The sequence below is a fragment of the Eurosta solidaginis genome, chromosome 2 (assembly GCF_040869045.1).
Source record: "Eurosta solidaginis isolate ZX-2024a chromosome 2, ASM4086904v1, whole genome shotgun sequence".
NCBI lineage: Eukaryota > Metazoa > Arthropoda > Insecta > Diptera > Tephritidae > Eurosta > Eurosta solidaginis.
This window is the reverse complement of record NC_090320.1, coordinates 105,946,481-105,962,550: the sequence shown is the minus strand read 5'-3', so window position 1 is coordinate 105,962,550 and position 16,070 is coordinate 105,946,481. Positions and strand designations below refer to the sequence as shown.

Genomic DNA, 16,070 nt, shown 5'->3' with positions numbered 1-16,070 from the left:
AGAAGTTAAACCGCATATACCGGAACCCCCGAAGAGAAGTCCAACTGTATGTTAAAAGAGGCGAGATCAGCAGCCTGGAAGAATTGGTAAGTTTGGTAGAAGATTATTAAAACATTACCCCCGACAGAGATCGGATGCGACCAACGGCAAGACCATTTGTACCACGGCGCCAAGAAGAACGTTACCAATACATACAGGTGGAGGAGCTAGAATGGCACGCAGAGGCACAACCATTCCAGAAGTACCACGCGGCACCAAGATACATCGATACAAGTACCTAATAACGGCGGCCAAATTTGAAAAAGTCGAAGCCTCCCTCATGTCGAAGCCTCCCGCTTCTACCCTACGGCGTGCAGACGATGGGGAGGAGGCGGCCGTGTCGCATACGGTTGCCGTAGCGCTCGCATCGAATTCTGCTTGACATGCGGAAAGGTAGGCACACTCACACGAAACTGTTGTAGACGAACGCAGGGAAACGGCCAGAGACCTCATTGGCACCGAGGAGTGCGGTCTCCCCAAACGCAACCTCGGGAAAACCAAACATGTTGAGACATATAAAGGGCCGGATTTTGGCAAACATCACATTGAATGGCGAGGAGGTGGTGGCCGCAATCGATACAGGGGCGACGCGAAGCTTTGTGAGTGGAACAATGGCAAGAAGGCTGAAGACAGGTATATTCAAGACGATAGAAACGCGAGTGATACTGGGAGATGGCAAACCTAAGACGATCATAGAAGCGGTAGATGCAGAAGTTAGATTGGGTAACCAAGTGCTGCGAAATGAAATGCTAATCCTACCAGGACTAGTCTACGAAGTGGTGCTTGGAACGGATTACCTTGCGAAGGTGACCATAGAGATGAGATGCGGAGAACAAACACTAACATTGAGAACAGACGATGAGGATGGGAAAGCGGTTACATGTATAACAATGGTCGAAAGAAGTCACGAAAATAACAGCCCAAAAGTTGCGAATACAGACGAGTCGATGAGTAAATTTCTCAGCAAAGAATTACAGATATTCGAGGATATAGCAGGGCTATCCAACATAGCCACGCACAAGATAGTGATGAGAGACGACCGCCCCATAAAACAAAGGTATTACCCGAAGAATGCAAAGGGGAAGTTAAACGTGGTGACAGATGCACTTTCGAGACAGCCGATGGACGAACAACTAAGCACCTTGACGGACGAGTGCAAGTGGCTGAAAGCGAAGACGGCAGAGGTGACAAAGGCTCCGGAGAAATTCTCAGACTATGTTATCGAGGACGGAAAGCTATACAGGAGAATAGAGAGTCAAGTTGATGGTTAAGACGCAGTACCGTGGAAGCTATGTGTACCGACCCCACAGAGACGCAGAGTGCTGGCGGAAATTCATGACACACCAAGCGCAGGACACATGGGCGTTCGAAAATCTATTGCACGAGCGACGACACGATATTACTGCCCCGGAATGTTCAGAGACATAAGGAAATACGTACAGCAATGTCATGGATGTCAGGTATACAAACCTAGCCAACAACAGGCCGCGGGTAAGATGTTAACTAAAATTGCAGAAGAACCATGGGCAATAGTGTGTGCAGACTTTGTTGATCCAATGTCACGCTCAAAACATGGTAATACAATGGCATTAGTTTTCGTTGACAGATTTTCAAAATGGGTGGAGATAATGGCAATTAGAAAGGCACCAACAGAGAGCGTAATACGAGGATTTAGAGAGAGAATTTTGGCACGATTTGGCATTCCAAAGGTATTAATCACAGACAACGGAGCGCAGTTCGTGAGCAAATGTTTTAATAAGTATTTGGAGGAGCCTGGCGTAAAACACCAGCTGACAGCACCATACACACCGCAGGAGAATCCGACAGAAAGGACGAACCGCAACATCAAGAGGATGATAGCACAGTTTTCATAGAATGCGCAGAGAACATGGGATGAGCTGATACCAGAGATAACACTCGCATTAAACACAAGCGTATGTGAATCGACCGGGTACAGTCCAGCATATGTAGTACAAGGCAGAAAACCAAGGATTCCCATATACCACATTTTCTTTAAATCCACCATATACGGTGAGAGCACCCTAAGGAAAATCCACCAGCTTTCATTTACAGTATAGACTGGCATCACATACACCACCGATGGAAAGGGCAGCGAAACGCCAGCAACGAACACAACAACGGCAGTGAAATATTAAACCGTATGGCCAGCGAGGTCAACGGCAGACTCAACGACAACAACAGCGACATATTGAGCCTGATGGCCAGCGAGGCCAGTGGTAGCATCAACAGCAGCAACGACAACCATGACGACAGCGACGACGAAGGCAGTGTGGCCGAACACTACTTCCGAGTACGGATCACACGCACCGGAATGGTGACCGTAAGCTTCGCTGCGGTAGGTGAGGGGGGTGTGTGAGAACCCCAAAACCGAGGGTTTTGTACCCTCACAACATATACCTATTTTTTCATTTTTTACATACATGTTATACAACGATTGAATTTAACTCTGAATTTAACATCTATACATTTTTTATGACATGAATTATATCTTTATGAATTACACGTCGAAATACATATATGCGGTTATATATTGAATTATTATTTACTAAATTGAAGGACAAACCAGACTTGCACACTTTTGCACGCAAGCAAATATTTACATTTTTCGCCCACATAAATTTCAAATATAGGTCACCCTAACATACACTAAAACATTTGGAAATTGCGCCGGTCAACCAACCCTTTGCGCATCCAATGCACTCAGCTACAAATACAACATACATAATAATTTGGATAAACGAAGGTCAGCAGCAAAAGTCGCCAAAATAAACGGCGCTACTAACTGGAGCCTTTCTATACATACTTACACACGAGCATACGACACACCAACGCACGCCGTAAGCAGAAGTCGACAGCATCAAGCGAGGCCAACGCACCACCAGAAACAAGCGACAGCGAACATACGCATAAACACAAATGATTGATTTCAATAGGTAAAGCGAAGATTGGAAAACACGGCAGGCATACAACAAATGTATGTACGAGATTAGGTACATTCTTCGCTATGTATATTAGGGCTCCCGAAAATTGGGATACTAAATGCCGGGATAGCGGATTATCCTACATGATGGAAAGTATGCATATATATATATATATACATGTGTACAAACCATAGGCATGATAATGGAAGAAGGGAAAACGTATGTTAGCATGTAAGCCTATGTATGTACTAATAGAATGCAGCGAAAATAGCGTTAAATTAGTGTTCGATTTTTGCATTTCCACCTTTTATAATTGTTATAATTGTTATTGTAAAATTACTGACTGCCTGCGCGCAGTCCTACATAATTTTATAACGGAGGAATTATTACTGATGAATTGTTTTTAGGAAATAACCGTCCGCCGGCGTACGAAGTCGTATATAAGGGCGACAAATTAGCTTGTAAGCTCAGAAGCTAGGAGATAGGCATATGAGTCAGTGGGCTTCTACCACTGACCAGAACACGACCTGAAGGTTTCTACTTCATTTCGTGATTAGTTTTATATTCAGTAGGATGTTTCTACTCCAACTGACGGAGAGCTTAGCAGAGGGGTTCTACCTCAGCTACTCTTATCTAGACAGGGACCGAGAATATTATTATTATTATATATTAAGGACATTGAATTTTCAAATAAACCTTATAACGTTTTCGGAACTCCTTTGTTTATTTATTTCAATCGGAATAGGTTCTCCCACCAACTATAGGAACCCTGGACGGACTGGGCATACCTCAGCAGAAATAAGTCCGTCACACAGTTAATATGCTACCCTGTAACAAAAAGAGTCTAACTTTTAATCAACACAAAAAAGGCATCTGCTAATTGTTGCTGACAGAGCAATTCACACGATTTAATACAGGTGTGTGTACAACGCTCAACTAAACCAAATTTGCATACCGGAAAATTTGCTGACATTGCATTTCCCACAGAAGTTACAGCTCAACACAGATGTGTAGGTACACATTTTGTTTCGAGTTGTATGAAGGTGTGTAATTATGCAGGCATGCTTAACCAACCAATTAACGTTAATTTGACGTTCTTAACGTTAATAAACGAAACGAAATGACTTTGTTTCGTTTATTAACGTTGATTATCGTAACGAAATGATATCGGTTCGTTGGTTAAGCATGCCTGTAATTATGTATGCTTAAGGTAAATATGTAAGTAAGTAAGTATGCTTAAAGTAAATATGTATGTAAGAATATGTTTAGAATAATTTAGTATAAATAAGCTGACAATATTTGAATAAAGAGGCATTCGAGCATTCGCTCATTGCTGTTGACACCTCTCAAAACCGATTATTCATTTTTAATCTTTTATATGGCGATTCTGCCTATGATTCTGGTGGCTGATTTTCCAGCCTATGTTCATTACTGGCAAGGATACGCCTTTTATATGGCGATCCTGCCTTGATTATACTGGCTGATTACAGCCTAAGCCTTGTAAAAGAAAAAAAAGAAAAAAAGAAGGTATAGAACGTGTTTTTCCGAATCCAATTTTTATCGCAGGACAAACACAAATTTCGCTTTTTATTTTTGATGAAATTTGGGCACCAACGATAAAGATCACATGAAAATTTCGGCAGTTGAAAAACTTCGACAGAACATATACTAAAATTGGAACGATACAGAGATGATTAGCATGGCCGCTGCGCAAGGATGACACGCAAAATCGTGAAGCGTTCCAAATTTTTAATGTCCAATGGTTATAAGATGGTATAAACAACGGGACTGGCAGCATAATAAATATAATTAGCTTAATTATGAAGTCGGTTTGACAATTTAGACATTATTTTTAAGTAGGAAAATATTCGGGCAACCCAACGGCTGCCTATTGACAAGCAAAAATTCAATTTTTTGCTGTAAAAACTTTTTGTTAGTAATTATTGAGTTATGTTCCCAGAAGAGGACATACAAAGTTAAAGTCAAGTGCTTAGGTCGGTTTCATAAAACTACTTAAATGTGAAAAAAAAAAAATAAATATAAAAATTTTTTTAAGCCCAAAATAGCATAGAAAACAAAATGAAAAAAAAAGAAAATAGCATAGGAATTAGTTTTTAATAAATAAACTGTATTTAACTATTAATCATTTGAAAAAAGAATTTTTTTCAGAAAATTTTCTACGAAAAATTAGAAATGTCAAAAATGTTAAACTAAACAAATTTTTCCTTAAGAACAAACATTTCTAGAAATAAACCTTTTAAATAATAACTTTTATAAAATAATAAAAGTAAAATAATATAAAAAACATAAAAAACAAAGAAATAAGCAAAAATTAGAATTTTTCCCACCCCGAAAGAAACAGGAATACATTTTTATTTTCTCTTTAATTTTCCCTTTCAATCATATCATCTCATTAAAATGTCTTCGAGGACAAAAATTAACCCCATAGCTGGTTACGAGTTAGGAAAAAGGAACTCTGAAACATCAGAGAATAGAATATTAAAATATGAACCACCAGCTGAACCAGGGCCAAAAATTAACCCAAACATTTCAGATGTTTGGCTAGCAGTTTAACCTCCTATTGATATAATATTCAAATTTAGCACCCTAAACCCTATAAACTCAACCCAATTTCGATAAGAACAGTAAACAATTACAAATGGATCACTGCAAAATGCCTCACTCAATAGAAGAATTTATTTAAACAGCTTCATTAACACTGTCTAAGTTCAAGAATTTACTAATTCACAGTAGTAGTTTCCATAGAAGTTAATCAAAATAACATCTATGAAGGCTGTCAAGGTAGAAGATTTACACCAAAAACCTTATAAAATAATAACTTTTCGCAACATAATGCTTGACTAAAAACTTTACGTAAGTGGAAATATGCAAAATACCTACAGTTACCACAAGATCGGAAACTAAAAAACCAGCCAGAATGAAGAAAATAAAAAGTCACAAAGAGAACCTTATTATAAATAAAGCGCTTAATAAATAAATTTGCAATTAGACATGTCACGCTCGTTTTCATCCAAAAGGATAGAAAAATTGTAGCGTAATACAAGCAACCAGATTGTTGAGGAAGTTATTGACTTAGGACAATATTCAACCAGGCTTAAAAATGCCGGAAATCTAAGAATTATAAGAGAAAAAGAAACTTGTCCCTTAGGAGACAAATTGGTCAAGAATAATGAATACTTGAGTAAGCATATTTAAAAATATAAAATAGGTACCCAAGTTCTCAAAGATCTAATATTTGCATTAACCCCAGAAGTTATGCATGTGACAAATGTCGACAGAAATTAAAAAAGTTCTTCATAAATATCATGACGATCCCATCTGGTAAGGAAACCCACAAAATCGCATGACACATAAGATCTAATATAAATATTGCTGGAAAATATGAAAAATGGTCTAAGAAAAGATATGAAAAATTTTTGCATCCACTGTACCCATTGGTTTAACCACTCATCACTATATAACTACATCTTGCTCTAGCAGCAACTGAATCTACTGTATATCATACGGTCAAAGATCCCGCTTTTAGATCAATGTCAATTTGCAACCAATGATGACTGTAACCATTACCTTATTCTATACGTTTCAATTTTCATCTAGGAACACCTCGCCTTTTAGAGAGGTCATAAATTTAGATAATAGGCTTTTTGGATCTATATAAATAGATAAATAGATAGTAGATATATAGGGCCCTGTAGAATAGGAAAAGTAATTTTATTAACGACCTGCGGAATAGAAAATATCAATAAGAAAAATAATTTTATTAATTTACTGCGGAATAGAAATTATCAATAGGAAAAATAATTATATTAATAATCCTGTAGAATAGATAATATCACTAGGAAAAATAATTTTATTATGACCTGTCGAATAGGAAAAATAATTTTATTATGACCTGTAGAATAGCAAATATAATTTTATTAATAACCTGTAAAAAAAAAAATATATCAATAGGAAAAATTATTTTAGCAATACCCTATAAGGTAGAAAAAATCGATAAAAATAATAATTTTACTCTAATACCCCATAAAGTAGAAAATATCGATAATAAAAATAATGACACTTTAATCCCATCTAGAATAGGAAATGAGGATAAGCAAAAATTTCCCAGTAACATAGAAAATAGCAATATCATAAATAATAAGAAAATAATAATACACAAAAATAGACTTAAATTAATAGAATAAGTAAATTTTCAACCTACAAACATATAATACAAAATATAGAATTAATTTTACGCTTAACTAAATAAAAATAGAATGCTCATGCATTCTCCAAATGCATAAGCCTTCTGAAAAAAAGGGAGATGTAGTGTAAACAGCCAACAATTTCAATGCCAAATAAGTAAATCAGTTAATATGCTACCCTGTAACAAAAAGTCTAAATTGTCATCAAGGAAGCTGGAAAACCTATTTAACTTCTCTGGTCATGCAGTTGCCCTTATAAGATCATATCTTGGCGATATGACTCAAGCAGTATGTATAGATGGTGAAAAGTCTGACTTCCTACATGTCTTAAGAGGCGTCCCTCAAGGCTCTATCCTGGGTCCTCTGTTATTTGTTCTGTACATCAATGACTTACCCGATGTCCTTAAGTATTGTAATGTTTATATCTACGCTGATGACGTGCAGTTGGTTACGTGAATCAAATATTTTCATGGACTGCTATGAATGGCTTATGTATAAACCCGAATAAGTCAAAATGTATTGTTATTCATAGAAGGTCCTTTCCCACTAATGATTTAGAGAATGTAGTGTTCGACAATTCCGTTATAGAATACGTAGATACGGCGAAAAACTTAGGTGTAATTTTTAACAAAACATTGACATGGAAAGACCATATTTTTAGAACGGTTGGAAAAGTGTATGGAATGCTTCGTACACTATGGTTAACACAGTATTTCACACCTTTGCACATAAGACTACTTCTCCCTAAAGCGTACTTAATACCTACGCTACTCCATGGTTGTGTGATTTATTCAAACTGTGACTATCTGTGCAAGAACAAACTAGATGTTGTTTACAACAACATTGCTAGATATGTTTATGGGTTGAAAAGACTTGACCACGTATCACAACATGCTGAAAGGTTGCTAAACATTTCTTTCGAAAATCTTTTAAAAGTCAAAACACTGTCCTTCCTCCATAAGTTGATACACACGAAGGAGCCTGACTATCTATATCGTAAGCTTATTTTTCTGCAATCATCAAGATCGGTGCTTCTTCTTAAGCACATTAGATACCGCAAGCTAACCTCTGAGCGCCAATTCTTTGTTACTGCAATACGTCTTTGGAACTCCCTACCTACAAGTCTTCGACTCTTAAGTAATGCTCTGCACTTCAAAAAAGAGCTAACATCATTTTTTAACGACTCTTAAACTGGATCTCAAATTGATGTTGTTAAAATGTTCATTTCTAAGTCCTTTTCCTTTCTCTGTGTCTTCTTTCTTCATTTGTTAAATACTATTTGATCTATAACCAGCCAAAGGTTATCATCACTACTGCTGTCTTTTAATATTTATTAATTACTTTTATTTAGTTTAAGATTTAAATTTACATACATAAATATTTCACTATTATCCGTTATATTTAATTTAATTTGATTAATCTAATTTATTATTATTATAAATGTTCAATTTTTTATAGCTCATGCTATTCATGACTAGCACTGTTAAATAATTTGTCAAAATTGTTGTGCTGGGAACAAATTTTCAAATAAATACATACATACATACATACAAAAAGGCATCTGCTAATTGTTGCTGACAGAGCGCTTCACACGATTTAATACATGTGTGTGTACAACGCTCAACTAAACAAAATTTGCGTACCGGCAAATTTACTGACATTGCATTTCCCACAGAAGTCACAGCTCAACACAGATGTGTAGGTACATATTGTGTCGAGTTGTACGTATGTATGTAAGTATGTATTAGATGGGTGTACCCTATGCTATGAGACACCATTTTAATTGTGGAATTTGTCGAAGTGAACACCAACCATTAATACCGATAACCCAACAACGTGTTTTTGGTGTTATACACGTGTTATTTGTGGGTTGAGTGTCTGTAGTAGCTGCAGCAACGGTAGTGGGTGGTACTGGGGCACATTGTTCATAATTATCATGCATATACTCATAATCTACAACCTAGTTGAGTATGCATTCAGCTTTACTCATTTGCGCTAGGTCCATTAGCAAGAAATGCAGCTTATCAACTACAGTAAATTTTGAAATTTTCGAGAATATATGTGCCGCCAAGTAATGTTGTCCATAACGACTAGCCGATCTTGCTATGCGATATTGATTCCAACAATTAATTTTGCTACAGCAACGCTCAAACCACTCAATTACCTCTTTGGGTATGAAACCACCAATCATTGATTGTAATGCAACATAAGCCAGTATTTCAACGGTATGTGGTTGATCTGGTTTAGGACCAACATCCATAATAGCATTCAATTTGTGTAGTATAAAGAGTAAGCGCATTAGTACTGGATTATCCATTTGTGAATTAGCTGTCCCAGCTCTTTCCTCCTCAATTCGCGTTGCTGTTGCACTCACAACTCTTTGTGCTATTGTTGATGGTTGCACCTCAAAGTCGACATCCATTACTGCAATGCCTCTTAGTGCTTCTGTAAGGGCGATTGCAAATTTACGCAATTGAAAATGTGAAGCAAGTGCACTCAAAGCATCGCACATCATTTCGGCATTACGCTGTGGATATTCTATATCCTCAGTTATCCACTCTGCTAGCATATTCACAAAATCTGTGCCAAATTCAGGAATGACACTAGCAATTTTAACACCGCAACATAAATTTTGTAGATCGCGCTCATTTTCGTTATCACCAACCATGCAAAATATTGAACCTTCCATGTGTAAATTTACGATTTCCATTATTACAGTCGTAGTCTCTTTGTCAGCCTCAGCTTAGGCCATAAGCGCTGCTATAGTCGACATAGCTTGCCTTGCAGTTTCATAGTCATCCAAACAAACGCATGTAAGACATAAATCCTGCACTGATTCCTGTTGTTAATGTAGCAGAACATAACAAGTCAAAGGAAAATCGTATAATTTAAGTAAAATATTTAAATAATACTGTTCACGCGAATCTTCGCGTTCGTGCATCACTTTTTTTTTTTTGCCAAGCATGTACGCATTGTGGATCTGCTAATTGGGTGAGGGATATCAATACTTGTGCACGCGCAACTTTACGTTTATCTTGCAAAACGTAAAGCAACAAATTAACTTAGTCTGGTACACCAGTGAGTGTACGTGCCGAGAGCTGTGTTGGTGAATCCAATATAGCTACAACAAAACTTTCTGCTGGATATTTGGGTAATATGATGCTAACAGCTGATTTCGTTTCATTTGTTTTAAATTACGCGATGTCACTGTAGTCCCTACGGGTGGTGGTGGTGTCCCTGATGATGGCAACGTATGTCCATTTAAATTTGCTTGATGTACTGGAGATGTTGTTTGACTGCCATATTTCGTTCTTTCCTTTTTGCAAATATTTATTTACGATTTTCAATTCAAAACACGTATCCCTATTTTCCGAGTATATCGTCTAGTCAAATTAAATTAAGACATAGATCTTTTACTAAAGTAGCTGTATTTGAATCGTGATGCATGTGCTTCAACAGAGGTATGAGTTTTAATGTCATTGGCACTGGTATTTGTAAAGATTCAATCATATCTGATATTTTGGCGCACATGCTAATGGTGAATGAGCGTGATTAAGCTGCAAATTGTCCACCTGCATATATGGCCGCTTCAACTTCTACAGAGTCATTACTATCGAGAGCTCGTCGAATTGCATGATGTACTTGTTGTTTTTCGGGTATTATACGTGATACGGCACCCAATGTGCGCAACGTTAGAGGCAGAACGTTTGTATTTTGTCGATGTGTACGCAGCGTTTTTATAATTGCCGCATAGGGTACCTTTTTATATCAAATTTATGATTAATTGATGACATTTGATTGGATTTCTTTTCTAGACAGAAAATCCTATAGTCACAACAAATCAACTCAAGTCCTATTTTATCAAATTAGTAAGTAGTAGGATTTCCTTTTTCGTCTGTAAACTTTGATAGGAGTTGAGAATATTGTTTTTATGTGTTATTAAGGCTTTTTACTTCATATATAAAAACTATTACATGCTCAACGTATATATTTGTGTTTCTTAAACATTTATTTTACACTTTTACATCTTTACAACCTGTACAACAACTTTATAATGAACTTTAATTGACGAAAAGCTAAAAATTATGTAGATCCTATCATGACTTTCATTTATTTTACAGAAAACTATATTCATCTTGATAGAAAGTAATTCATTGATTAGTACTTTGGCAATAGAATACATACGATACATTTTCCTCCCTACGATCCATTAATTTTTTAATTGAAAATATGTACTGATAAATTTGGACGTTTAGTTCATATGATATGTGGGGGATGTAATTGCTAATTTAATTGCGGATTCTGTGGCAGATAATGAATCTGCGTTAGAGTATGTTGGCCTCGTTCGGGGGAACGAGAGCAGGGTTATCGGTGTGTTGGCCTCGTTCCGGATGAACGAGAGCTGGGTTATTTGGGATAGAGAAATATGGACTATTAAAGTTCATTTTCCTTGTCGTTGGGTGGAAGTAGTACGAGTTTCGCGATTGGTCTGGTAATTTTTCCCTTAATTGTATTGACGTCAACAACACGTACACGGTTATCGGAACCTGGATGGGTGTTGACGATTCTCCCCATTCTCCACTCGTTTGGTTGTACGTTATCCTCTTTTATGAAGACTAGATCCTCGGGTTTTAAGTTGGACTGTGGATGTTTCCACTTGTATCGTTTTTGGATTTCGGTAAGATATTCGGATTTCCATCTATTGAAAAATGTTTGATGAAGGGCTTTCATCTTTTGCCATCGGTTTACGATTGAGGCAGGATTTTCACTAAAATCGACTTCAGGTGGAGCTAAAAGATGCCCACCTTCGAGAAAGTGGCCTGGAGTAAGCGGCTCCAGGTAGGAAGGCTCCGTTGGATGAGGGACTGAGGGGCCTAGAGTTGAGGCAGGCCTCAATTCGACATAAGAGGGTAGTAAACTCCTCAAGGGTATATTTATGATCGGACGCGATCTTTTTAAAATGGGTCTTAAATCTTTTTAACCCCGCTTCCCACAAACCCCCCATGTGAGGAGCGCTTGGCGGTATAAAATGCTATTCTATAATGTGATGGCTATATTTATTCAACGTTCCGTCCCTTGCTTCAGGCAGAAATGCTTTAAACTCGGATCGTAAGGATCGCGAAGCTCCGACAAAGTTAGTACCATTGTCGGAGTAAACGTTTTTCGGACAGCCTCGTCTAGATACAAATCTGGCGAAGGCAGCTCGGAAGGACCCGGTACTAAGGTCGTTTGTCGCTTCTAGATGGATGGTTTTCGTCGAAAAGCAGACAAACAGGCAAAAATATCCTTTTGAAATTCGATATCCCCTCCCTCGGTAGGATTTTATATCGAATGGTCCCGCGAAATCTACCCCAGTGTTGGTGAAGGCCCTAGTAAAGGTGGTGCGTTCTTTCGGAAGGATACCCATAAGTTGCGTTTGTGTCTGCTTCCTGTAAATAGCACATCCCTTACAGTTGTGGATAACCGACCTTATCATGACTTTAACGCGTGGGATCCAGTACTGAGTGCGGATATGACGTAGCATCAGCTGGTTCCCTCCATGTAGGGTGGCCTCATGAGAGGACTGAACTATAAGTCTGGATAACCTGCAAGTGTGAGGAAGGATAATGGGATGACTTTCGTTATGAGACATGTCTTTGGATGCCCCGTTCGAATGATGCCTTCTTCGTTTATATATGGATCCAGGGGTAAAATCTCACTCTTGCCATTTATTAGTGTTCCTGACTTCAAATTTGCGTACTCTTCTTGATATTGTTGCCTGTGGCATACTGTTATCAATCTTCGTGTTTTTTTTTCTATTTCGTCAGAAGCTATCGAATGAGATTCCGTTTTAAAGGAGGCTTTAGTTGCTGGGTACGTTTTCTGGGAAAACCGAAAAATATAGGATATAACCCGCAAAGCCCTTGGCAGATCGGAAAACCTATCCAGAATATCAAGGTTATTTTTGACCGAAGTTGTATGAACTTTCACCCCCTTTTCCTCCACATTCGTATTGTAATATTCTTCTTGTGTTGGCCAAAATTCGTTGTCTTCTTGTAACCAAGAAGGTCCCTGCCACCACAAAGAATTGTTGATTAGATCCGAAGCGTAGAGGCCTCTGCTCGCCAAATCTGCAGGATTTGACGCGGAGTCTACGCGCCGCCATATTTTGTCTCCTACTTTGTCGATGATTTTAGTTATTCGATGTGCCACGAACGTTGACCACAAACATGGTGGTTTTCGGATCCAAGCCATCACTATAGTTGAATCTGTCCAGAGGGTTACTTTAATGTTCGAAAGTTTCATATTTTCGACCACAGGTTCGATTATTTCTGCTAGTAGAACTGCACCGCAAAGTTCGAGTCGAGGCAAGGATATGGTTTTGACCGGGGCTACTCTCGTCTTGGCCATCAACAGGTTGGTGAAGACTTGATCCTTTGTTTGTACCCTCAGGAAAACAGTGGCTGCATATGCTTTTTCCGAAGCATCGCTGAATCCATGTATTTCGATATTGTCCTTCAATGTGTAGTGAACCCATCGCGGTATGCGTATATTGTTAATCTTTTCGTAGTCAGTCATGAATGATTGCCACCGATGTAACGTAGTTTCAAACACACCTTCATCCCAGCCTGTCCCTTCCAACCAAATATTTTGCATTATTATCTTGGCTAATATTATGACTGGTGCCAGCCAGCCAAGAGGGTCGAAAAGTTTTGCGATCGCAGAAAGTATTGACCTTTTTGTTACGGCATGGTTATTGTAAAAGTGTTTCGCTGTGAAGTAGAAGTAGTCCAAATGGGCGTTCCACCTGATACCGAGTGCTTTTACCATGCTGGTGTCTTCAAGCTCAAGAAAATCCTCGCTTAATAAGTGTTGCTTCGGTATACCCTGTAGAATTTTCTTGCAGTTGGACGTCCATTTTCGCAATGGGAAACCTGCCGATTGCAATGCCGATGATATTTGGTCCCTTGCTGTGATTGCAATTTCGATGCTGTGTCCACCGGTGAGTACGTCATCAACGTACATGCAATTTCGCAGGATATCTGCTGCCATTGGATGCGATATCTCCACGTCATCAGCTAGTTGGTGCAGCGTCCGAATTCCAAGATACGGAGCACAATTAACCCCAAAGGTTACCGTTTTCAATTCGTAAATGTTAATTGGGTTTTTGGGGCATTTGATATGATTTGCTGACTATGATTCGCTGGTATTTTGTTTGATTTTCACTAACCCATATTGGGCGGTACATTTTTTCTATGTCACTGTTAAATATGTATTTGAACAGCCGCCGACGTACTATAAGGATTGTTAGGTCGGACTGAAGAATCGGACCTGGATATAAGGCATCATTTAGACTTTTGCCATTAGTGGTAGGGCAAGATGTATTAAATACGACTCTGACCTTTGTTGCTGTACTTCCCTCCTTTATAACAGTATGGTGAGGGAGGAAGTAACAGTCATTTGAGTCTGGCGGGATATTACTGACTTGTTTCATATGCCCTAAGGTTTCATATTCGGATACAACTCTGTTGTATTCCGTTTGAAGGACTGGGTTTTTCGCAAGTCGTGTCTCGTTGCGATAGAATTGAGAACACGCACATCTCGATGAGGGGCCTAAGTTAAACTCTTTCCTAAAGGGTAAGGAGACTACGTATTTGCCATCGTTGTTCTGAACTGTTGTGGATTTGTATATCTCCTCGCAGTAAGTGTCATCGTTATTGATGCTCCTCTTCTTTGGAATTTCCTTTATCTCCCAAAAAGCCGCCAGTTGTTTGTCTAAAGTGACCTCGTTGAAATATGAAACTAGGGTTTTATTTGTATCAACCGCATCTGTCCGGCCTGTCAATATCCAGCCGAACACCGTTTCTTGTGGTATTAATGTATTCAGCACATCTTTCCCAATGCCGCCTAATAATTTGGGGGTATATGTCTCCGCCCAGAATTAGATCGACTAGCTCATTGACAAAGAATATTTTGTCAGCCAGTATTAAGTCAGGGAATGCTTGCCTAGTCATTGCGTTTATTTGGCAAGTTGGAAGATTCCCTGTTAATTGTGGTAAAACCAGCATGATTTTATTGATCCCGATTAACGGGTCTGTTGGTGACCGCAGTTTTATGTTGTACGCTTCTTTTACTTGTGCAGATATTGTATTATTGATGCCCCAAACTTCGGCATGCATGCGTTTCGTTGGCAGATTTATTCTGCGCTTGAGTTTCTCGGTTTTGAATGAGCATTCAGATCCCGAGTCTATTAGGGTTCTCGCCGAATAGTCAAAACCGTTAAAATGAATATTAACCTGAGCTGTCCCTATTAGTACTCCTTTACTTGTATTTGCGAAACATGAGTTCACATTATTAATCGCAGCATTTTCTCTTTCAGCATTGCGTCGTATTTGAGCTTCTCGTGACGTAGATACTCCGATAGTGTCTGAATTATTTGTTGGTTTTGGCTGATTCGAAATATGAAGCAGCGTATGATGTCTTAAATGACATGTGGCACAGTTCATTTGACTGGTGCACTTTGTTACCGAATGGCCAGCAGAAAGGCAGTTTATACACCCACGGCTGCTCTTAATTTGTTCAAACCGTTTAGAACGCGTTAAACGTAAGAACTTTTCGCACTTTGCAATTCGATGTGCAGGACTTTTGCACATCTTACACGTAGGTTTGTCTACACTTGCACTTGCCTGATAGGACCCTAATTTTTTAGCAGATGTATATGTTGTCGAACGAGATACTTGTGGCTTTGAGGGTTTGGAAACTGTATCCCCTCTCAGATCAGTCACGGTTTCTAGGGTTTGGAAACGATTGGATAAGAATCTATCCATATCAGCCCATTTTGAAATTTCCGTTTTGTTTTCAATTGTTTGTTCCCAAAGTGCCAGTGTGCTTTCTGGCAGTTTTG

At 38.5% G+C, this 16,070-nt stretch overlaps 1 long non-coding RNA gene, 1 other non-coding gene and 1 pseudogene across 2 annotated transcripts in view; 2 read left to right on the top strand and 1 right to left on the bottom strand.

Moving 5' to 3' along the window:
- Positions 1 to 16,070, top strand: part of LOC137240126 (uncharacterized) — a 225,097-nt gene that overhangs the window by 23,593 nt on the left and 185,434 nt on the right. The gene's annotated exons all lie outside the window — the stretch shown is intronic.
- LOC137242947 (U6 spliceosomal RNA) lies at positions 4,624 to 4,732 on the top strand. Its single transcript, XR_010950417.1, has one exon. It is a non-coding gene; the product is annotated as a U6 spliceosomal RNA (small nuclear RNA).
- Positions 8,946 to 15,672, bottom strand: LOC137239314 (integrator complex subunit 7-like; annotated as a pseudogene).